The sequence below is a fragment of the Corvus hawaiiensis genome, chromosome 7 (genome assembly GCF_020740725.1).
Source record: "Corvus hawaiiensis isolate bCorHaw1 chromosome 7, bCorHaw1.pri.cur, whole genome shotgun sequence".
Classification (NCBI taxonomy): domain Eukaryota; kingdom Metazoa; phylum Chordata; class Aves; order Passeriformes; family Corvidae; genus Corvus; species Corvus hawaiiensis.
Window position 1 is genome coordinate 21,746,938 of NC_063219.1, and position 22,454 is coordinate 21,769,391.

General features: G+C 38.3%; 1 protein-coding gene and 1 long non-coding RNA gene across 8 annotated transcripts in view; one reads left to right on the forward strand and one right to left on the reverse strand.

Moving 5' to 3' along the window:
* LOC125328654 overlaps positions 1-22,454 on the reverse strand; it is a 110,177-nt gene that overhangs the window by 9,184 nt on the left and 78,539 nt on the right. For 6 of the 7 annotated variants that reach the window (XR_007204792.1, XR_007204794.1, XR_007204791.1 and 3 more), the window contains exons 4-5: positions 3,870-10,997; positions 268-395 (exon numbers count right to left, since the gene is read on the reverse strand). This is a non-coding gene — a long non-coding RNA (uncharacterized LOC125328654). The remainder of the gene's footprint in view (positions 1-267; positions 396-3,869; positions 10,998-22,454) is intronic. The other variant, XR_007204795.1, reaches the window with a different exon arrangement.
* The window catches only part of LOC125328653 (sodium channel protein type 2 subunit alpha-like), a 69,642-nt gene continuing 50,991 nt past the window's right edge, over positions 3,804-22,454 (forward strand). Inside the window, exon 1 of the mRNA XM_048309644.1 lies at positions 3,804-3,885. The gene's annotated coding sequence lies outside the window, so the exon portion shown is untranslated. The remainder of the gene's footprint in view (positions 3,886-22,454) is intronic.

Below are 22,454 nucleotides of genomic sequence, written 5' to 3' on the forward strand. Positions count from 1 at the left end.
TTTAATCAAGAAATATCTTGCATTGAATTTAACTTTTAATTCTTAGACCACTGTCATCACATATATAACAACTCTCCTGTAGAGTGCCATCCAAATGGCTTATCTTAAAATACAGGATATATAGTAAAGGAAAGTCAGGAGAAGATAGACAATGTCATGCCAGAAAGAAACACCTGACTGGACAGGTAGTGTAGTCTGATGGTACAATTTTTAAAGAAAATTTTACAACTACTAATTAAGAGGAAGGGAAGATTAAAATAAACTCACATTTAAAAATTCCAATGAAAATTTATTTTGGACTGCTGAGGAAGTTGCTGATCTTGGTGCACTGCAGAAACATCAGTGAAGCAGCTCCTGACACAGCAATATTTCATTACTGACAGAAGAAAGGATTGCTGGAGAAGAAAATAGGATTATTTTAATTTCCCAGATATCCAATCCTTGTGAGGAGACCATGACATTAATATAAACATTGTGACTTTAACATGGCTGAATTCCAAGCCAAGACTTTCTGAAACCAATTATTGACCGTCTCCTTGCTGATCATGCTCATGAATAAAAAGTTAGCAGATTATATGGTATAATGTTCTTCAGTGGGAAGCGTGGGCAGAGGGTAAGTCTGTTCTGTTCTTCAGGATGATCTATTGTAAGTAGCGAAGTAGATAAGGAACTAAAGGACTAAACAGGTCAAAAATTGTGGTTTAGCATTTAGAGGAAAGATGCTACAAACTATGCTAACAAACTGGAGTGATTTCCATTCCTTTAGTACTCCCATTTGGGTCATTTATATCAAGATAGGTATTAAACATTCTTCTTCCAATATCTTTATATTCAGCACATGTTTGTATCCATGCTTTACTTCTCTCATATATAGGATTAATGAGATTATAAATAGTACTATCACTGTTTTTATTCAGGTGGCAATGCAGCTGCTAAGAAATGTATTGATTACAAAGCCATATCCACTTTGAACACTGAGTGGTGCTATCATATTAAATATTGCAATTCACTCTTCTCCCTTGGAAACAGGTTGTACCACCTGATAAACCCCATCAATTTTCACTTATTAATTAGCAGTTAGAGTTATGGTCCTAGTAATAATTGTGGTATTATTGTTTTTTTGGTTTTGTTATAGTTTTAGGCATCACTAAAACTTTGTGAAACCAGAGGCCAAATAAGTAGAGTAGCTGTAGTCTGTACTCATTGTCTGTGCAACTCTAGCACTGAATAATTGTAGCCAAGTAATTAATTGCAGTAGATGTCTTTATATAAACAGATTAAAAACAGGACTGCTGTGTAGGGATGCTTTTGAATGACCTATTTCAATTTAATATAACAAATTACATATTTAATATTAATTTAGCATTCTGTGTTGTAGGAAAATCTATTGGTTTTATAGTGCACATTACTTTTAAAAGCACTGTCATTATTTGCTGACTACATAATATTCATTCTCTGGAATATCACAGGGCTGTCAGTCCCTAAGGCAAGTATTACTTTTCCAGTAACATGTACTGAAATATTACAGATTTCCACATGGACAAGGCATTCGGAAAGCAATTGTGTATCATCACTAAAATGTGGAAATTTTAAGGAAAGGAAAAAAATTGGAAATAACTTAAAAGAACATTGAAAAAAGGGGGGAAGTCTCTTTATGTGGGTTGAGTTTTGAGAGATGAGGAAAAAATAGAATTTTGCCTCTGCATGTGATCTCTTTCAGTTTAACATTCAATTTTAAGTGCATATGGAAATCTAAAGGATTTTGTTTGTAGTCACTGAAATCGGGTGTCTGTTGTGCTAAGTTACAGCTTCTTAGGATATATGTTATCAAATAGTGTTACAATAACAATACTGCAGGGAGCGAGTGCCTTTTCTGTTTTAATTTAAATAGATGTATTCAAGGAGCTAGTTTCTTGGAGCCAGTCAGGAGTAATATGGATACTGTTTCAAGCAGGTTCCATGTGGCTGGGTGCTGCTACCAAATCAGGTAATGGAGAAATGGCTTAAGTGCGCTATAGAACTTGTGACCTGCTGCCTGTGCCAAAATAATAGAAATGAAGAGGAAAATGCCTTCTGAGCATCTCCTCCTCCCTTGTCATGATATGCTAGTGCTGCACAAAGAAAAGCAAGATTTTGGGCAAGAAAACATGAACACAGAAACCGGATCACTTAAGAACATTTTCAAATATGCCTTTGAGTTTTGATAATTTATTGTTCTAAAGGAGGTTAAGATTTATTTCTAGAGATCGAAAAAACAATTAGTATTACAGAATTGGCATTCTGTTTTGACAGATATGGTATTTACGGAATTTTCATACTGTATTGTCAAAACTGTCTTGTAGCAGCAGGGAATTCAAGGTATTTCCAGTGACTTTTAATGCTATGACCATGGACAAAACCTACAGCTGTGACCTATTTATACAGCCCTCGAGATGCACCAAAGCTTTATGAACATTGGAACAAGGGAATTGATGCAGACAAGGTGCCCAGGCAGGAGGCCTTCAGGAATAGGAAGCACTGGTAATTGGAAGTTCTGGGAAGCAGTGGTAGGCTGGCATTTTAACTTAGGGACTAAGCATTTTATGTTAGGTTTAGCTGTGGATTTAGTTGCAGCTAGAGATCTGTGAGGGGTTTAGATATACATTTTAAAAATGATGCTCTACGGCTCTAATGCTTAGTGCTCTTCAGGTGCCAATTTCCCCCTAAAATCTGCACAGAATTATTGTCTGTTGTCCACACTGAGAAGCATGGGGGACATATTTATTCTATAAGCAAGAACATGTGTGTGTCTCCTCTTCATTGAGTAATGTATCACATAAAACACCTCTCACTGAGCTGCAAACTAGCTTGTTTTGCATTGCAGATTTCTGAGAGAGATTCGGAAGGTATTGGAGTTAGTCATCAGTAGAAAAAGCACACATAAATGCTTTTAAAAGCTCGTAAGGCAAACATATAACGTTACTACCTTGAATTACAGCCAAGGCCAGCATGACTTCCTCTCGGAAACCCGTTTAGTATTGGACTTGAATGAATAGCAGAGAGAGCTGTGTCTTTGCGCTTACTGGAACCGACCTACCGCGCCACGGGAAGGGGCGCCAGGAGAGGGAGCGGGCGGGAGGCGCTGCGGGCTAGAACGGGGGCAGCGGCCGCCCCTCGCTCTCCATCGTCCCGGCCCTACCCCCGCCCCTGCTCCCCGCTGCCGACGCGCCTCGGGGCTGCCGCCTCCGCCTGTCCCGGGCGGCGGCGCGTCACCCCCACCCCACGGCGCAGCCCCCAGCGGCGGTGGGACCCCGCTCTGGCACCCCGTGGGACTGGAGGTCGGGGGCTGGCGGCGGCGGGATGGCTGCCCGGAGGAAACGCGCTGTCCAACCCTCTCGTTTCTGTCTGGGCGGCAGCAGCCTCCCGGCGGCGCGCTCCCTGCGCTCCCGCGCTCCCTGCGCTCCCTGCGCTCCTGCTCTCCCTGCGCTCCCTGCGCTCCCGCGCTCCCTGCGCTCCCTGCGCTCCCGCTCTCCCTGCGCTCCCGCTCTCCCTGCGCTCCCTGCGCTCCGCGCTCCCTGCGCTCCCTGCGCTCCCGCGCTCCCTGCTCTCCCTGCGCTCCTGCGCTCCCTGCGCTCCCTGCGCTCCGCGCTCCCTGCTCTCCCTGCTCTCCCTGCTCTCCCTGCTCTCCCTGCGCTCCCTGCGCTCCTGCGCTCCCTGCGCTCCGCGCTCGCGGCCGGACGCCCCAGCCGGCTCCGCGAGGGGGCGCTGCGGCGGCGGCGGGCGCGGCCGCTCTGGGCGGGGCCGGGCGGGGCTCCCCGGGGCGGCGGCGCGGAGCGGAGCGGAGCGGGCGGCGCTGGCTGCGGACCCGGCGGCGCCCAGACAGCACCTACCTGTGGCATGGGAGAGGTGAGTGGGGCTTTTCCGCCGGCGGGTTTGCAGGGTTTTAGCCGGACTTCGGTCTAAGCTGCCTGGACTCTCCCTGGAGGATGGCTGGAGCACTTGAGTAAAAGTAGGTAGGGAATTCGGTTGAGTCTCTTGTCTTTGCTTTTCTTTTCCCATCCCCGCGGTATCGGAACGTTCTTTTTTTTCCTTTTTTTTTTTTTTTTTTCTTTCCTTATATTTATTTATGTATTTATTTTCCCGGCATTAGCATTTGGGCATTTGGGGAGCTGTTTTACCGACAAGTCTCAGGTTCTCCTCCAGCTTAAGTTCTCTCCTGTGCACCTACCAAGGAAAGAAAATTCGTCTTACATGAAGCTACATAAGAGGTCTCACTTGGTACCTCTGCGGTAGCAAGGAAATAATATTCTTCCTAATTTGCTGTGAGAGGTAGTTTGCTGCTCTGTAGGTGGAGCAGGATGAGCTCTAGATGGAGGATTTTCCTCTGTGTCATCGTGTCCCCTTGGTTGCTAAGCAGTGGTGACCACATCTGTGGAAAGATGGAAGAAGCACAGAGGAGAGAGCAACAGGAAAAGCCAGGAAGAACAGCAGAATCTCCTCTCGGGCAGTCTTATCTGCTGGGTATTCTTGTAAAGAATTGACACCAATGCATTAATCCTTCTTATGCACCTGTTACCTTATCTCTAAACTTCTGGCATTCCAGCTTAGAGTTCAGGTGCAGCAAAGTTATTTTGTTCAACCAAATTGGTTTGCTATGACTTTTATACAAAGAAAAGTCGTTTATAAAAGTGTACTTTGTGCTTCCCATAAGTGGCACTGCTTCAGCTCCCCCTCCCAAAAAAAAGTCTTGGTAGGAAAACAAATGACGGGAGCAATCCTTACACAAAAGTGTGTGGTGATTTATGAAAAGAAAGGTTTTAGTCACAAAAATAAATTTCAGTACCCATTTTACCCTCCTTTTGTAAAATCAGATTATGCTGTTTAACTTGAGGACTCCAGTGTAGCTAATGTCTTTGTTCACCAAAATATCTCATAGTTTCTGGAATATAATAAAAAGACTTCTAGTCTGAGTGGGATGCAAAGAGCAAAAATAAGTTGTAAAAGGTTAGATTTAATGTTATTTTTCCCAGTTAGACTTGTTGAGCTTGAGCAAATATGTGCATATGAGTTATCAACAACAACAACAAAAACCAACCAAAACAAAAAAAACCAACAACTACTAAAAAAAAAAAAACCCAAACCAAAACAAAACCACCCACCAAATCCCCCCAAAATTAGTATTACTGTATGACACGTTTATGATTTGATGCATAGCACCACAGCACCGTTAAGGTGTGAATTTTCTTATGGAATGAAAGGCAGTTCTGACACTGCCCTTTTCACGTCAGTTGTGTGTTTCTCAACATTTTTCAGCTTTTAAGTGGACTGAAAATTTACTTTTATTAGAATCTAATCAGTTGCTGTGTTGCTGTCATTTTTTGCCAAACACAGCTGTTATAGGTAAACAGGAGGAATCCATCCTGTATGCTGGCTCTTATCTCACTGTGAGAAACACAATGGCTTCTGGGCTGGTCCTGCTGGAAAAGGGTGTGTCGGGGTGGGAAGGCAGAGCTCTGTGTGTGTATCACACACAGAGATTCGGGATGGTCAGAGATGTGTTCAAGATGCTGCAAGATTTGCTGAGGGCCACGATGGCCATTAGCCAGTCCAAGGGCTTTGATGTCACCCACCACTTCACCCCCACTCCAGCCCTGCCATGTCTCTGTGTTAGGGATTCAAGAGGATAGCTTCATGTAGACTCTTGCAGTTTTTTTCTTTCTAACATATATTTAAAAATACTGTGGTTTTTAACTGGTCTTCTAAAGGTGTATTTAGCTGAAGTTTATACGAGTGCAGATTTGATGAAAATACAAGTTTTGTGCAAATCTTAGAAATTGATAATTTTGTACTATTCCTAAGAGACACAAAAGCAAACATTGCCCTTTCCATATTTAAAAAATTATTCAGTGTTTGCAGATGAAATTCAACAGAGAGAAATGGAAGAGGGTAAAACAGGTTGTTGATTTTAAAATTGCACACATAAAAGAAATACTAAGTGCAGATAAACAGTATAAGACATGAACATTTTTGTGGGCTTTTAAACAGATTTTGTTAGCCTAAGGTTTTATTACGAACAGTACAATAGTGATGTTGACAGCTTTTGCCTTCAATATTTTATCATAAAACTTGTTTCTCTTATTCAAGGCAAGGATGAAGCTTTGAGGTAATGTTGAAAAACGCTTTTTCTTCATATAAGCAAATATAATTTATTGTTAATACATACTTACTACTAATAAGTGGTGATAGCATGTAGAAGACATTCCATCTTATTCCAGTCCAAAGAAACATACTATACCTTGATCTAATTCTTCAAGAACATGCGTCCTCATTTAATTATTTTATAGGGACACAAAGTTGGATGCCTTCTGCAGCGTGTCCTTTGGGACTGCACAACTGCATATAATCCAGAACACATGGAGACAGAACTGGTATAATTTAATCTCCAAAAATGTTTTCTTTTCCTGTTGAAATAAATTGTAAATTCAGCCCAGGACAAGGATGTATTTATCAATAATAATCACAGATGTCATGCTCCTTAGAGAGGGTTGAGTCATCCTTAATGTTGAGTAATTGCACTGGTTGAAGCATTTGTGTTCAAAGCGCACTGGTCTGAAGATTTTCCATTAATTGTCTTGTTCCTCCTGTAAAGGTTTCTGTCACTGTTAACTAGTTGATTTCTTGTCAGGAGACTAACTCTTTCTCAAATTTCTAAGTGCAGGTTGCATTTTGTGATGTAATAAGTTCAGCACAAATAGTTTTCTTAAAGTTGTGAAAGAAATCCATTCTAGAAGTTCAGTATCAAAGCAGAAGTATAAAAGAAAAATTAAATCATATTGTATGCAGTTGTTGCATACTAGACAAAGCCCCCCTCCAACAGAAATTTCAATATATTTTCATGTGTGAGCAGGTAAGTTTAATACAGTTATTTCCATAGAAATTCTGTCATGTTTTCTGTCAGGATTGGGCTCTTTCTTTGAAAATCTCACCATGAAATTTTCTTGCTTGAAATTCAGCAAGTTAAGTAAGGAAAAACAAAATGCTCCAGCAAGCCTCTTTTGTGCACTTTTATGACATATTTGTGACATATATTAAATGGGAGTCCCTTCTGTATCTATAGTTTTAATTGATTCTTGGGTTATTAGTGTGTTGATGAAACTACTGATGTATAGATCTAGGCTGGGGGTTTTTTTACCTTGAAACTATATCTTTCTCAGATGACGCATTTGCAGAATCCTTATCCAGTGTTATCCTGTATGTTTGGACTTAAAATTCTTGTTTGAAGTTGCCATATCTTGGTGGGGCCTGAGTGGCCAAGAGACCTAAACTGTCTCTCTGTGCCCTTGCAGTGTTACCTAGTGCTGCAGAGGGTAGCACGTGTTCTCTAGCAGCTGTCCCGTGCATGCTGGGGTCCCTCGGGACTGGTGCTGTGTCCATGTACTTGCCAGCATATAGAGAGATTGTGCCATTTATGCTGCGCCCAAAGCAGGAGCTGGTAGGTCATCTCTAGTTTTTTTCTGTCCTGTGGGTGCTTCCAAAATCCCACCAAATTTTGGGACAAAACAGGCAACCCCTTTGTGTTTAAGTCCCTGTTTGGCTTTGTGTCTGGACAACTATGAACACATTATCCTGCCATGCAAATGAGTAGGTAATCAGCGATGATATACTACAGGGGAAAAATAACCAAATAGCAAGCACAATCTTGACACTCACTTTGATTTAATTTTAAAGTGCATGTAACTTTACAATGGTTTTATAGATACTGGTTTACCTTGCTACAGTATCATTGATAAGGGTTTTTTTGTGCCTTAATTGTAAAATATTGAATCCTGCTGTGTTCTTTATTATGTCTCCAGGTTTCCTGAAAGTATGCTATATGTCTTAGAATATTTACAACATCCCTGGGAAGTATTTTGCCCAACTATTTTTACTGTGTATAAAAAACTTATATACTAGGGGTTAGGCTGTTATAGATTGCATAAAGGTTGCATCTTTCCCTTCCTACTGCATTTGCTGTATTTCTTTTCTTTCCACAATTTCTTTAGTAATTCTTGACTGTATCACACCTCGCCTCTCTTAACATAGCTACTCTTTCCTTCTGATGTACCCCCACACGGCTGCCTCCACCCACTGCACTGATTTCCATCCCAGGTGAGACACAGTTCTGCTCTCGTGCTGCATGTGTAGAGGAAATGTTTGATATTTGATCAGACAGCAGCCAGGAAGGAGCTTTTTTTTTCTTGTACCCAAATAATTAATGTGAATATACTTCTTGGCCATCTGGCTTGCTCAGCTAGCATGCAAATTCTTTATAATAATGAGAAATGTGCCTTCTGAGCAGCTGGCCAGCCAGTGAGGAAATGTTTATTTTGAAGGTCCGCCACCTAGTAGGGACCCATGCTTCTTTGCCCTAAATCCCTCAGTGGCTTCTCTGGGACCTGCTGCCTGGGAGCTGCACATTTGCTCAGCATTGAGATTGTGGTTGTTCATCGGGGGTGTGTTTTTATGTGCTGGCTCAGCTTTTGTATTTCCACCCTGATTCTGTCTGGGAGCCCTTCTCTTACAGCAAGGTTTACATTCAAGAGAAAACCTCAAAATAAGTTAAATAAATTAAATTATTTGAAAATATGCAGTGCTTTCAGTGTTTTTAGGATGTATACCCAGATCAATTGGTACAATAAGAGACAGAAGAAAGCATTTAGAATGCATTTATCTACAATTTGCTTATAAAGGCTTTGCAGCATTCTGCAAAATGTAAAAAAAAAAACCCAAACCTTCTGATTTGCTATAGGTTTTACTGGATTTATTCATCTGGTGCAAAGGGTGTTTTAAAGTTTTAAGGTTTTTTCCTACCTAGATAGTTGGTGGGGGAAAGAGAGGGTCATTATCCAAGAGGTTCTGGACAGAGTACTTGTAGTATTAGTTGTCTTTGATTACATACAGGCCAACCAAGGCAGGAGGAAGGAGAGAGAGGGGTCAAGAACATGGCACAGTGAGGTGGTCCTTACTGAGGAAAATAAAAAGTGAGGGCACTTATTGTCTATAGACAATGTGTCTATAGAAAGTGTCTATAGAAAGACCAGTGGGGGCAAAGGAACTTCATATTTGGAATCACCTCATATTAAGGGTAACATGAAGGTGACTGCTTTCCATACCAATCCATCAAAATCGGAAAGATCTTTATTGAAATAGAGACCTCAGGTTCAGCAGTCAGAAGGATCTCATCCAGGAATCGAGCCTCTTACTGACTAGGATGTAGCAATTTTCATGGTGCAATTCTTTTTTCTTCTATCTCAATGAAAATACAGTTTCTTTTCTGTTACAGTACTTCTGCCTTTGGACTTGGACTCCAGCTTTTGTGTAGGACAGTGGTGGTGCTGAGTTGTATTGAACTTCTGTTGATCTCTCGGTCTGTCTTAGGGATATAAGAGAGCAGCTTGCTTGACCTCTCCCTGCAGGCAATCCCGTTAGGTACAATAGCCTTGATCAACACAGCCGGTATTTCTTCCCTAGCCTACACAAGAGATTTCCAGCCATTTCCATGACACAGCAGACTACTGTGTTAGATAATTTTGAGTTCTATATTGTATACTCCTTTTATTAAGAAAAATATATTAATTAACTTATGTTTGGATTCAGATTGTATTTCTTGAAAGCTTATTTTTCTGTTTGCAGGTTAACTGATGTATTTTTAAGGAGTTACTACTTTTCCCTTGTTAAAAAGATTATACAGGTCTTTTTATGAATAGAGCTCTTGACTTACTCTCAAGTTATTCACTTTATTAACAATATGACCCTCAGTTTTGGTGGGAAAATGCACTTCAGAATTGGGGTGATGACTTGCATAACTTTTAAAGAATTTATTTGGAAGTAAAACTAGTGAGAATTGTTATGATCTTTTTTTTTTTTTTACAATCTTAAGGACTTAAATGTTATTATATGTCTTTCAACTGATCAATTATCAGTTCTTTTTGTTAGAGAAAGACTGTGATAGACAAGAAGAGATTCAAGATGTTTTAGAGATATTTGATAATATTTTGTAGAAGTTTCTGTGGCCTAATAAGGATTATTTTTTAAATTAGATTAAATAAATTGAATGAAAGAAGAGTCCTTTGGTCTGGAGCACCTAATAGCCATGATCACCTATTTTGTCTTTCTTTCCTTCATTCTCCTTCCATCTGGTTGCTGGAGGCATATTTTATTTTTTTATCTTGCTATATCTTTATCCTTTCACTAAATTCAATCAGAGTTCTCTCCTTCTTTGTAGTGAAGATACTACTTCATGAATGATGAAAAAGAATAAAATTACAACTTTCAGAAAATAATTAATAAGGATGATCTTCAAGTTTTTCCGTTAAAAATCTGTTCTTGGTCAGTCAGATTGAGGACAATGTCCTCCCATCTTTGGATGAATGACTGTAGCGTAGTCCTTTGTAAGTAATTTAAGAGATGTAAATGTCTTTACCAGCAAATCAGCTGCTAGCCACAAAATCCTTTTTCATGGTTTTTGCATCATGGTGATATGTGCTTGCTGGTATCTTTTAGATGAGATGGGTATTTAATTGAAGAAGTGTCTAGTAACTGTTTTTCTAAAAGTGGTATTTTAGTGCCGTTTCTCTAGTTTCTTTTGCAGTGTGAATTTTCTGGCTCTTTTCTAAAAGCTGTAACATTATGTTTATAATGGGTATGTATTCACTTCTAGTTTTAGAAAGTACATGAATTTGCAGATAGTCATTTCTTTTTTTCTTAAACTCATAGAGCTGTGTTTTTGGCTAAGCTAAAAAGAACGATGTACACTTCTGGAGATCTAAGAGATGCAAAGATGTGAGGGGGAAAGAATGCAGGCACACACTAATAGGATATTCCCCTCTCCTGATGAATACTTGATTAAATTATTTATTCCTATTCTATGACTGGGAAGGAAGAAACACAGAAGGTTTTGAAGCTGAATGTCATTCCGCAGTGCTGGCAAAGTACAGTGGCTCTGGTGGTCTGGACTGAAACAGCTGTTTTCTTTTTGCCTGAAATAGAAAATGGCAGTGTATTATGTAAAATAAAGAAAATTACTTTTTTTAAACCAACTGCTGAACTTTATATCCTGGTCTTTTAATGATTGTTTTCTGTGAATGCCTTGCAATTCTCTTTTATATTGCTCAACCACAATATAATTATTCGCTGCTTTCTGCAGCAAGATAGCAGTTTGGGCAAAGACTCCTTTGTTCTAGGGAACTGTGCACTACTGCACATGTATTTAGAAAAGTTGTGTGCCTACAGCAAGGGACAAGATTAGAGTTAGCTTTGGTTGCATTTTATTGGTTTTTGGGGCAGGTGGGGGTGGGGAGGGAGGATTTTTTTACTCTCTGTCTTTAGCAGGGGGTGGTTCCGAGTGCAGGGGAGCCGGCTGGAGTCACGATACGAACACCGATACGATTTGAGCATCGTGCTCCCTTTATTGTTTACTTACACTCACTTATATCTACTTTACAAAGCTTCACGCCCTATTCCCATGGGACAGCCTCTAAGCAGCAGGGGAGCAGACCAGCATGTAGCTTTTCCCAAGGCTGTTCAAGGCTGCCTGCAGCCAGGGGTCTTTCTGGCCTATCTGCAGCCTGAGGCCCCTTCAGGGGTGCTTCTGCAGCAGCCCTGGGGTGCCCAGACTGCCCAGACTGTCCTGGGGTATCACATGCCCCTGTTCCACGAGGAATCTGTCTACATGTGTCCCCTATATGCTCATGACTACTTTTAGTTACTCTTGCTGTAGCTATATTTTCAAACATCTGCCTGTAGTTTGCCTATACTCATCTGGTGCTTTGTTGTGCAAAGTAAATGATTATCAAGTGTCATTTCTGAAAGTATTCCTAATGGCTCTATATTTTATGATGAATGATCACTGGTAACTATCAGGCTGTCTTTGGATGTTTCCGGTGCTGATCTTGCGGTAGTAATAAAGAGGAACTCTTACCAAGTGCTTTCATGTGTGGGAGGTGGGTCCCTTAATGATCAAAAGGGTATTTAGCTGTCTGTACTGGAGACAGGGGCAGGCCTGTCATCAGGGGCACGCAGGGATATCTTTCACCCCATCAGGTTGCTTAAAGCCCAGTCCAGCCTGATGTGTTGAACCACGCCTAGGGTCCAGGTGGGCTGTGTTCAGAAGGGCTGTGAAATGCTGGGTTCAAGGCAGGTGGTTCCAAGCCAGCAGATGGTTCTGTGACTTCTGAATAAGTATTATTGGCAGACACATTTCTATGTAGTTTTTTCTCTTCCACCAAGTGGCACACCCTGATAAGGCAGTGGGAACTTAGCAGGTTTTTTTTATGTAGTCATTCTGCTGATAAAATGATTGCAAACATTTTGAATATTTCACAATTTACAAAAGCTAGGTCAATAAAATTATCAACTTTGTTTCCTTATTCTTAATCATTGAATTTTTAAGCATGCTTGGGGAAAATATGGATATCTGGTATTTTAACCTGAGGTGAAAAAGGAATTTTTTTTCAATTCTTTATGTTGTCAATGACCAGAAGAGGGGATTGCACCAGAACATTGCATTTATCTTTCTCTAAAGGTTATAATGAAAAAGCTCATAGAAGTCTATTCTTTTCTTTCTGATCTTCAAGAATCTTTTATCATTAATTGCTGAACATTGCTTCTTGTTGTACAAGCAGTGACATCCTTTAAAATGGATTTTCAATCAGGTAAATTGGTTGTAGAATGTATTTCCCTGGCTAGGCTCTAGTACTATTAATGGTAATACTTCATTAATAATTGTCAATATTTCAGTATTTTTCAATAATCTGATGTGATATAGTGTTTTACTGCTGCCTCTTATTAATTTTTAAGCTGGCAATTGGTATCAGCCAGTGCAGTCTTGATTTTGAACTCTAAATTCAGTGGGTAAAACATGTTCAGTGGGAAAAAATCAATTATGAAATTAAACTAGTATTTCAGAATTGTCTTTCCTTTTTCATTCAGCAGGTTTTGTTTTCTTTTAGAGGATACTGTCATATCTATTTGTTCATAATTTCCTCTGCAGGTGCAAGGGTAGCAATAACTTGTGGGTTTTGTTTTATAATAGCTTAATCTAATCCAGTTCATTTTTCTTGTCTGTAATTTTTGTTTACACAGTCTAGAACAGGAGTAATTTTCAAAAGCAAGTAAATAAGGAAAGTAAATGAAAACATGAGATGTGTTTCCAGCTGTCCTTTAGTCTTCAGTGGTGAGGGTTTTGTATGAGAAAGTCTCCTGTTGTATTCTTGCCAACTGGATGTTGGCAAATTTGAATGCAGACCTGTCTCACAACATAAAGTCAAGAATAAAAATGAATAAAGGAGGACAAATACTTCAGAAAATGTAAAGACTTTTGAATTCAAGCCCCAGACAGAACTACTGCCAAATCTGCCTTGAAGTTCCTTTGTTCTGGCTTATGATCATATGAATGTCTGAAAATGACTGATAAAGACTAAGAGAATTACCACTGTTTATAGGAAAGACTCAGTGCTCATAAGAAAAAATTTCCTTTTAAAAATAAGCATTCCCCTGAACAAAACTGAGCAAAACAGTGTAGTAAATGCAGGGCTTATTTGAATGTGAAAGAGGCCTGTGGTTATCAAACTAGTTTCATCTTGACACTTTCTAACACTTCAAATTCAAGTAAACTGTTTCCCAAGTTTCTTTCACAATCTCTTTTCTCTTTGTCTTTCACTTGTGATAGAAAGCAATTCTTTATTAAAATAGTTCTGATTGTTAGAACATGGAAAAAAACCAAAGGGAATGCTCTCTAGATCTTTACTTCAGCCACTGGCATAGTCATGGAAATAGTTTGGTTAACATTTGGCTTAAAAATGATGTGATGATGATGGGAGTGCCTGGTTTGTTTGGGGATCTTTTGTCATGAACTTGGCATGAGGAAAAGGCCATCAATGCTTCCCCTAATTCTGTTATGTCCACTCTAAGTGCTGTGCTGTCTGTAATCTTAATTGTAATCTGCAAGTTCCTACATTGCTGTTAAGATGTATATATTTTGTGTATATATTTCCTGCTTCAGCTAGAGGAGTTTCTTTGAATCTCCAAAACATTTTGATTTGTCTATGCCTTCCTGGCACCTTTACTTGATGGGTATTCCTGTGGCTATTCCATAGCTATTGTATCAAAGAGAAGACACAATCTTAGTTTTCATATTTATAAAAAATAGTGGGTTTTTAAACTCACAGAAATGCACATGAATATAAGTAAATTTTTAATATTAATGTGCCATATAAATTGGATTGGTTAGAACAGAATATGCAGATGACAACTAACAAGACAAACTAGTAACATACTGTGGAACACAAGTCACAGGAGGTAAGGACCAAAGAAGACATATAGGAGAAACTTAATTCTTGTGACAAATCCTTGATGATGTACTTCCATCTAAAAGTTCTGTCCATGGGAATGAGGTATTTTGGAGTGACACTAATGCTGCTGTTTATTCTGCACCCAATCACAAACCACAGAATGGGTCAGGTTGGAAGGAGCCACAGGGGGTCATCTGGTCCAACCTCCCTGCTCATGCAGGGTCATCCCAGAGCACAAGGCAATCCATACAACAAAAAGCTTTACTTTCTAAATAATTGAAATGGCACTAAAACAAAAAACCAACCAACCAACCAACCAAAAAATTAACAAATGCAGTTTGAAGTAACATCGTCGTGGCAAGTGTTCTAGCATATGCTCTTTCCTTCTCGTGCTGTCATGTTCACTGGGAAGCAGATAGTGAACTTTGTCAATGAGGCTGACAGCCTGAAAGTCTCTTGTACCAACACAGCATTGTGTTTCAGGCTGTTGAAATGAAAGGAATAATTAGTACTGAACTCTCATTTCAGTTTTACAAGCTTACTCTGCTTCTGTGGGTTTTTAAATGGATGTCATTAATAAACAATTATTTTCTGATACATACAAAAATTCAGTAATGTACTGGAAGGAGCAAAATCCTTTTTGAACCTAACAGGTGAACCTATTCAAGAAGAACGTCCTGCCATACATGCCTGTGTTGATGTATGCTGATGCCATTTTCCACTCTTGGTGTGTTTGCAGGAAGACCTAGAATGGATGTGGGACTTTTGCTCCCACATCACTATAAACTGAGCCAGGTTTTACCAATCAGCCCAGCCTGTATCCATTTGCAGAACAGTAGCTGAGTCTTTCTAGGAAATTAGACCAGCACAGAAAGCAGACTCAGATTACAGTAATGAGGCCATTAAATGAGATATAGGGAGCCTGTCTGGGAAGAATGAGGAATGGAAAGAGGTCTGGCTGTACTTGCTTTATGTCTTTTACAATCTGCAGCCAGTTTTCACATTCTGTGTATTTACTTCGGTGGGAGAGTTGGTTTCTTCCTCCCCCTGCACCCCTGCCCTTCTTTTTTCCTGTGTTCTCTTATTTGCCAACAGGAAAAAAAGAATCTTTTCCAAAATTCGAGGGAGAAGACCTGACATAAGAGCTGTTTTCAGACTAAAAAGCTCATGACGAAACACTAACAAAGCACAATGGCTTTCTGAAGTCTTCCAAATTGTATGTCTGTTCAGTCATGCTCTCTGACCATTTTACAGAGGTCTTCACTTTCTTTGTGGAAAATCAAAGTGCAATTAAATGGCTAAGTTTTAAAATAGATGTTAGAAACATCTAATAAAATTCCATCATGTTTATTAGGTCATAATACCAATGTTATCCATAAGAGCAAATAAGCTTAAAGATTGCTTCAGAATTTTAGTGGTTTTCAGTCAATGAAAAAAATTATTTTCTATTATAGGCTGATATGTTCTTTTCTGCTATGCTCTAAATGATAATGTTTCGAGCTTTCTGGTAGATAGAAAACAGTGTAGATTTTAAAGATTCATGAATATTTTTTAGTGTTTCAAATCTAGTGAAACATAGGTTTGTGTTCTGTAGTATGTTACTAATTTGTATCTTGTTTATTCTTATTATTCAAGAGGACTTTTCTAATATAAAAAAATCTTCTGTTTTTTAAACTTTGATTTGGGGAAACTTAAAAAGCTCATTCAATTTAAGTTCCTAATTCACTTTTGTTGTTCAGGGGGGAAACTTTCAGCAGCATTTTTTTGAGAGCTGTACTGGTTTTGCATCATTTATCACTGTTGCTTTGCAGTGGTGATTTGTGTTAGTGGTGGCCCAGTACTGAAGCAGAGCACAAAAAGGAGAATGAAATTTTGGTAACAGGCAAGCAATAACCTACAGCAATTATTCCAGAGCTCTACCTACAATACAAGTTAGAAAGTTGGAGCCTGCAGCTGGTGCTGAAGGCTGATAGGCAGCTGATAAAAGAAGCCTGGGCTTGCATGAGGAGCAGGTTGGAATGTGGTGGGTGGAGGATTAACTGAGGAACCTTGGAAGACCCTGGAGAGACCCAGTGCAGGAGTATGGGGTAGCAACCTCAAATACATCCCTTGAACATACTTGTACTTAGTGTAGATTATATAAAGATTACCTTAGCCTCCTTTTGAGCTGGATTTTGAACTATCTACCTTGAAAAGGTGCCTACCAAGCTATATTTTTCTCTGATGTCTGCAATCTTATTTTACATAAATTATTATGAATTCAACACCAAAACTTTTATCATAACTTTGCTTTCTTTTTTCCTTCAGCTGCAGTTGATATAAACTATACCTGTCTACTTCAGACACGACATACACTTTCTTTGTGTGGAAAAACCAAACAGGATGTTTTCTTCTAACTTTCATGAAATTGGTTGTTAAGCAGAATAATACTGCATTAATGAAAGTTATTTCTGTAAACACGGTTTTGGTACAGTCATTGAGATCTCAATACATTAACTTTAATCTGATAGAGGTAAGGCATTCAAGATAATTTTAGTTTTAAATCAATTTTACAGTGAAATTATCAGAATGATAACAAAATGGAACCATTTCAGAGTCTAGTCTAAAAAATTTATCACAAGGGGTTCACCTGCATAAGTTTGAATAAATCACTTAGAGGTGGTATCATGTACAAACTTTGAGTGATTTCCTTGGAGCATTCTGATAAATGTGGCTCGATAGATGACACTTGTAAGAGCCGAACTAATGAAAAATCCCATGTAGGTGGATGTGTGTGGTTCCTTTGCTGTACACAATGTTTACGTACTTTGTAATATAATTGCGTTTAATTTATTTAGTACTGTATCAATAATTCATTAATACAAACTTATGAGGTCTGAGCAAATTGTGCAGCAGTTCTGATTTGCTGCTGAGGCAGTCTCTCTGGGGAGTAAATGAACTTTCAGGGGATATATCTTAATGGTTCAGTGATGGAGTTCCTGGGAAAATTCTAGCACCTAGCTATAAAAAAATGACAGAAGCTCTCCATTTCTTTCCCTGTTCCCAGAACTACAGTTTTGGGAATCTGCCTGTTACATCCTAAGGAGTTCAAATAGCTAAAACAAGTTTAAGTGGTGTATTCTGTTTTGTGACTAACAATTATTGGGCAATAAGAATTCTGTGTGGAGAAAATAAACTTATCCTTTGTGATGGTTGCCCTTCCTTCATCCTCTCTTTCAGCTAATGCATGCAAGGAAAATAAACACTGCACAAGTACCACTATTATTTGAAAATATATGTAGAGAGTATGGTTTCATAGCTTAATCTCTAAGCAGCTGCAGTATGTTATGTAGTGTCCACTGAGATATTTCTTTTTTTCTGTTTATCTTTTAAGCATCAAAACAAGGAGTTAGATACACTCTCGTTTCAATCCGCAGATAGAAGAAATATATAAAAGTTTTGATGGTTGCCTTTGCTATGAGTTTATACAGCAAAAGTATCCAAACTTATAAAGATGAAGGTCATAATGTAATTAATTTGATATTATCATTTTTGGCATCATAAAAAAAGTGGTTTGGAGCAAAGGTCACCAAGCACGCATTATCAGGGCTTTGTGATGGAAACTATGTAAAGTCTTATTTTGCCATAAATTTGTTAAATGACACATAAATAACAGCAGAAAATTGAAGAAGAAATCTGGAGAAATGAGGAGAAACCTTGCAAGACTGAACACCAGGATTTACAAAAACAAATCTGTCCTACAATGTAACATAAACACAAAAAATGTAAAAATAAGCTTCAGTGATTAGTATCATTTATGTGACTCACAGAAAAGATTCACTGAATTCATGTCACCAGATGAAAAGTCTGAGAGAAGAATTTTTACTGTAAATACATGAAAGTAAGAGGCACTGATTGGCTATTGAAGTGAATAACAGCCTTAGTGTAGGAGCAAATCTGATACAAACTTGTCTTTAGATTTTAAGAGGAGTTAACAGGTTGAGGAAACTTTAAATTAGGCTTGTTATGCAGAGAGTTGGCTACATGACTGATTTGGATCTAACCAGTTGCAGGGTCTTGATGTTTTGAGCAATTTTTCTCTGGTCTGGAAAAATGTCCAAGTAGTCATGTGAATAACAGAAATATCATACTTGCTAGAATAAAAATATGTGTATATCACATTTCTGGCAATGTATCATGTTTTTCACAGTTCTTCCATGCCTTGCCAATGGTAAAAAACCTCTTACAGTTTTTTTACTTTATGTCTTGGCTCTGTTCCAAGTTGGCTGCTTGATACATGGGGATTGGATTGCTTGTTTGTGAGGACTGAATTTCCTAGATCTGCACCCGATGAGTGCATTTTCTGACATAAAGGAAAGGCAAACTGATCTGCCTCTGAGCAGTTGTAGATTCTAAAAATAGGCTTATATTAAGGAAATTTTTTTTAAGATCAGCTGTAGCATCCTCCAGTTTTTAAACATTTTTCACTCCTGCAATATGAATATTTTTTATATCTTCTGTGTATTACTGTAAATTCATAAATTGAAATCAGAGGCTATTGAATTAAAAGACCTAGTTTAGAACACCTTCAGAATTGATACAGGTCATGTAAGGCAAGTTTCATATAAGGAGTAGAATCCCTTAAACTGAACAGAAATTCATTCTGTCTTCCATAAACATTTATTTTGGTTTTTAAAATTATTTTCATGAACAAGCTATACAGAATGAAATTACTTACAGGCAAAATAATGACATGGTAAAATATTTTCTTTAAAAATGAGCTGTCCCACTTAGTGCTGTTGCATTGGCACAGTCTTTTGTTGAGAAGTATCAGGGGTGAAATGTAGCATAGGTCTAATCTATTCAGTCTCAGAGCAATAAATAATTCAGAAACCTTTTAGTTCTTATTGATGTTTAGGAGCAGATGCTTTCTAGTTTAAACCATTGTCCTAAGAATTTTCTGGATTTGTATTATAGTGTCCTGCTTGTTTTGCAAACAATCACAGCATTGTGATATTGAGGGAGCAGTAATAAACCCAGCTTATTTTCTGCAGAAACTGAAGCCTGCATCACTGCATAATGACAATATAGCAGTTAATAGTTTGTCTTAATTTATATAGTAGAATTCAATATCCTTGGAAAAAAAATCGTATTCTTTTATATACAAAAATGCACAAAAAAGAGCATAGCAAAGAAAATATCTGTAAATTTGCTTATGACTCATCAGATGTGATCACTTGCCTAAATGAAATTCGCTGAACATCTTTACCTGTCATGATAGTAGCTTCCTATTTTTAATGAAGTTTCATACATGTGAAACTAGATGTTTTTTGAGACTTAGTAATTTCATTAGTATGGCTTTTTTAGTACACAAAGCTTTATTCAAGTTACTCAAATAACACTATGAAATGTACCATAGCACAGAGAACATTGGGAATAATACTGTAAAAATTCATCATTATGTTGTAGAATATATAGCAGGAAGAGCAGATATGTTATTTCTACCTCTGAAAAATGTTAAGATAAAAATACTGTGTTTGGGAAACACGTTTCGTCGGTACTGAGGGTTTGTTGCTGACTGGTTTGGGTCTGAGCTTGACCATTATTTTTGCAAATATTAAAATAAATATAAAAACAAATACATATATATATATATATGGAAACAATAAAAACCTACATATTCATGCTTTTCTTTATAGCCTGGTGGACTCAAGCTTAAAACCTCAAGCTTAATATAAATGACCCTGATGCTCTTCTTTGTACACATATTAAAAATATTTTCTAAAAGATCATTTAAAAATTATTCTTGCTCACTCAACCATACTCTGTAAGAATATATTTATGTTAACATTAATATCAGGTTGTTAACTGGCTCGTTCCTGCCCCAGGAGTTTCTTCCTAGTGCCGTGCTACTGCAGAGTCTGTGGTATGTAGTAGTTTTCTGTAATCTTTCATTTGTAATTTGAATTTTCTGTCCCACTTGATGGACAGAGTCTCTATTCAGGCTTACATGCACAACATAGCCATGAAAGACTAGAAGCCTATTTCTTAACAGTAAGCTGAGAAAATGGGGATTTATGTATTGGGTTTTGTTTTTTACTGATGGTGGATTTTTTAATGTTGGGCTTTCAGAAGGACCTTTGTGAGATTTTTTGGGGGGAAGGGTAACAGTTTCTTCAGGATTCGTGTCATATGTTTTCTGGTTTGATTGCTACTACCTCTTAGTTTGTAATACAAATACCATCAAAATTGCAGGAAAGAGACACATTTAAGTCATTAAACCAATCCATCCTGCTTTATCTTTTTTTTTGTTCAGTTTCCTTCTTGGGTAAACTGATTTGCATGAGATAACGGTATAAACAGCACCACTTTCTTCCATAGTGTTACAACATTTATGTATTTGCAGTACTTTAAAAAAGTCATGACAAGGAAACAGTCACTGAACTGTAACTCGAGAAGTGTTTAATAGGTGTGGGTTTTTTTCCAAGCATGGGCAGTGATTAGGCTGCTAGCATAAAACATTCACAGAAGAGATTTGTCATGTATTGGAAAATGATTTTTTTCTGTTTTGTGTTAACATTGAGAATTGTGCTGCAGTCATTGGCTGTGGTGTCTCTAGAGAGAAATGCTGGAGTTCATCTCAGCCCTAAGGGTACCACTTAAGCCTTGCTGAATGAACCAGAGGAATATGAACATGCAAGCGGAAAGATTGGTTTTCATTCTGATAACAACTGCAATAACTCAGAAAAACTGCCATAAGGCCGTAGTGGCATTTGGTAAAATAAACAGTCATGAACTTCTAGTTTTACGCATTTTAGACCTCTAAAGAGTAAATTTAGCCTAAATGCATAGACAGACATAACAGTTAGTGACATTTTCAAGTACATGTTTGATAAGAAGTAGTTTCTGTGGGCATTGTATTCGTCACCTTCCAAGTCTGTATGCCTAACGTTGACTAGAAAACTGTTTTTAAAGTTTTGTAGAGTCTTTATCCAAGTAATGAGAACATACTCTAAAAGACTAACTGAATGGTATGGTATATATTTGCATTCTCCTTGAGTATCTCGCTTTTCTCTGTTTGTTTTTGTTTCGTTTTGTTTGGTTTTGGTTGGTTGGTTTTTGTTTTTGACATGCTTGTTGATAATCATTGAAGCACAAAGTTGCCTATGTATTTCTTAGACTGCCAAGTGTGCTCCTACTTGTTCATAGGTGTGGTGGACTGGTCAGTGGTGTGTAGTGGTGCTGAAAATCTTATATTTTATTTAGCCTGTAAAGAGCAACATTACTGTGACAGGGCAGCACCGTGTGTAAAGCTCTTGTTTGATTTGGTTATAAGATAGAAGTTGGTCTAATAGCTGTAGATCTTACTTCTTGTCTCTTCAGACTCTAAAAGATTTTGTGCAACCATCTAGCCATTTTAGATAATAACTGAGTGTGTGTAGACTACTTACAGTGGCATTCACTGTTGTTTGCATCATTCATGAAATACAAATTTTATTACAAGTGCTGTCCTCAGAATCTGTTACAATACATGTACTACTGGTAATATACTATATAGGAATGACTTTTTTTGAGGAAAACCTACTATTTAAGTTAATACTGCTACCACCTTGGTGTAGGAAAAAGGCCCTACTAGTAAGAATGCCCCTTGACTTAAAAAATAATATGTATAGTCTTGGCTGCTTGCACTAAGGAAATTCTTGTGAATTTCAGCTTACAAATAAAGAAGCAGATAATACCTCACCCTCCATTTTATAAAAAAAACCAAACCCAAAGTTGTAAGCTAAATAAATGACCTGAAGGTACCAAGTAATACTTGTGTTACTTTAGTTCTTAGGTAAAAATTAAGCTTATGGAAAGAGATCCTGGTGTTCTTCCTTGGAAGACAGATCTCTCTCCCTTTTTGCTGGTGAAGGTTTCTTGGGTATTTAGAGCCACTGGTGTCATTCACCTTCTGAAGGAAAAGTACCTTTTGAGACACAGCTGGTTCTCAGTCCAAGTATGACTGGGCAGATCTTCAGGTTCACTGGTGCTAAGGATTTGAGAAGGATTTGACCCAAAAGGCTAAACAATCAAATCTTGCATTTGAAAACAGTGAATTGCTTTAAGATGGATCAGATGAGATTATGCATTTTTAAATAAATAAGGAAAGACTTGGCATTCTCA